A 2,463-nucleotide genomic window follows, 5' to 3' on the forward strand; every position below is an offset into this window, starting at 1 on the left:
AAACATGTCAGTGTGGGAGTCAGTGAGAGAGGAGGAATAATATTTGGGGTGGAGGATGAAAAGAAAATGGAGAAACATGAACAGAGAGCTATGCACAGACCAATAATAATAAAGTGCTAAGGAATGATAGGTGAAAATCAGATCATGTTGTAGCAACTGCTATACAAATGAATGAATGAAATTATAATTAATTTGTAAACATCTGAAATCTCTGCCTGTTTTTTCTTCCGTTGTTTGACAAATCGGTGAGTTTTATGAAGAGAAACCATTTTTGCTTGGCAAGTTGTTGACTTTATCCAGTGCGATTATCAAGGAGAATTCAGGTAATTTGGATTTGGAATGTCTTTAGAATTGTTTTAAAAAATTCCTTCTTAGAGTATTCATGACAGGGCTCTGAGGATAGTAACCTGGATTTCCACAAGGCAAAGCCAACAACATAGAAGAGAACTTGTATGATACTGCTTACATAGTTGCAAAAATTTACTATGGCTTGCTATTCTTGGTTTACTATTTGTTACTTCCCTTCTTGGTTTGTTACTTGGCACAGAGGAACATAGTGCCAAGAAGTTGTAAAATTACGGATCATGAGTTGCTGGAGAGAGCCTTCTCAATATTTTAGATCACCATTGAAAAAGTAACATTCCTTTACTAGCTTCTGTTAATAATTACAGACTATTTATTTATCCTGTGATAAAGGAAGAATTTTGGCTGGGCTAACTGAAAACATTAAATAATATAATTACAAATACTACAAACCAAAGGAGAAAGAAACAATAGATCTAAGAGGCCCTAAAGAACTGTGGAAAGCAGTTAAATTAGAACTGGAGGAGTTTTGTGCCAGTTTCCACTCTCTATCGTTTAGTCCCTGCATCAGTATGTTGGGTGTGATAATATCTTCAGAAGAAGATACTGGAAGCTTATAAAGGTCTAGTTGTTAAGATTAACTTTCCATGTGGAAAACATGTCCCTTTGTAGAAAATTGGTAGCAATTTTACTTTATGTTAAGGACTGAAGGACTGAAAGACACATCTGTATCTGATTTCTGAGCACACCATGTAAGAAAGCAACTGGCAAATTGACATCTAGAAGGTAAGCAAACTACATAAAAACTAGTTTCATAAGATATTTTTAATGGTAATAATATTTAGATAATTTTGGCTTTAAAAATTTCTTAATAAAGCAGGAGAAAAAATTGTAGAAATATCAGACAGCTATTTGTATTACTAGAACATGACAGAGGAAAGCACATTCTCTTGTTACATGCAAAATAACAACAATTAAAATTTACAGTTTTTTTACTATGTGACAGGAATTATTCTGGAACTACTTTCCATGCAGTTTTGACACAGATCTATGAGTTAGGTACTATTATTGATTCAGTTTTACACATGATAAAACTAAGGCATAAAGAGGTTAATTTGCTCAAAATTAGTGATGGAGACAGGACTCAAAAGTAGACATGACACCTCCAAATATCCAATCCTTAACCATCATCATAGAAAACTGTAAAGTTGCTTAGCATTAAAATACTCTGATTTATAAAATAAAAATGAACTAAGACAAAATGCTAGGAGAAAACAAACATTTGGATTAAATCTTTTTAGAAGCATTCCAGAGTCTTGAGAATGGTTAGATATAAATTTGGACATAAATTTTTAATAAAAAATATATTTTTACTTATTAAAATAGATCATGTGAGATCCTCTGTGACAGTTTTATGTAAAAAACAAAGTTCAAAGACACAAACTTTTGTTCGTGTGGAATTGTTGTTCTCAGTCATGGGCTACACATTGGATTCATCTAGGAAACTTAAAAAAACTTAAGAATGTCTGGGTCTCAATCCAGAGATTCGCGGTGCCAGGTGTAGCCTGGACATTGGAATTTATGAAAGCTTCCCAGGTGGTATCCACTGCAATAATTCAAGGTCTGATTTGAGGGTAGATTTGTGGTAAAGCCTAAGTACTCAGGATGGGATCAGGCAGAACTGGGTTTGAATCTACAGACTTACACATGTGAACTGTGTGATTTTGCATGACTCACTTTTCCTTCCTGAGACTGAGTTTTTTTCCAACTATACAATGGAGATTATGAGAGTACCTAATTCTAGAACTGTAGAATGCTTACTTATCTCTTGGCAATACATACATGTCTCTTAGAATAGTGATTGGCATGTCATGACCACACAGTAAACTGCAGTATTTTAAGACTGAAGGAAAATCATAGGTGAGATTTTCTCTAAGTCTCCTATAATTTTGAGACAGTTATATGGAAAATCAGTAAGGTAGAGCTAGTCTTTACTGAATTTAATAGTTTATTTGTTAACCTCTATGAATATTAAATAATATATCATTTTCTATCTACCTATTATCTATTATCTATCATCTATCTATCTATCTATCATCTATTATCAATCTATACCATCCATCCATCCATCCATCCATCCATCCATCCATCCATCCATCC

Source organism: Pteropus vampyrus, unplaced genomic scaffold, assembly GCF_000151845.1.
Source record: "Pteropus vampyrus isolate Shadow unplaced genomic scaffold, Pvam_2.0 Scaffold97, whole genome shotgun sequence".
Lineage (NCBI taxonomy): Eukaryota > Metazoa > Chordata > Mammalia > Chiroptera > Pteropodidae > Pteropus > Pteropus vampyrus.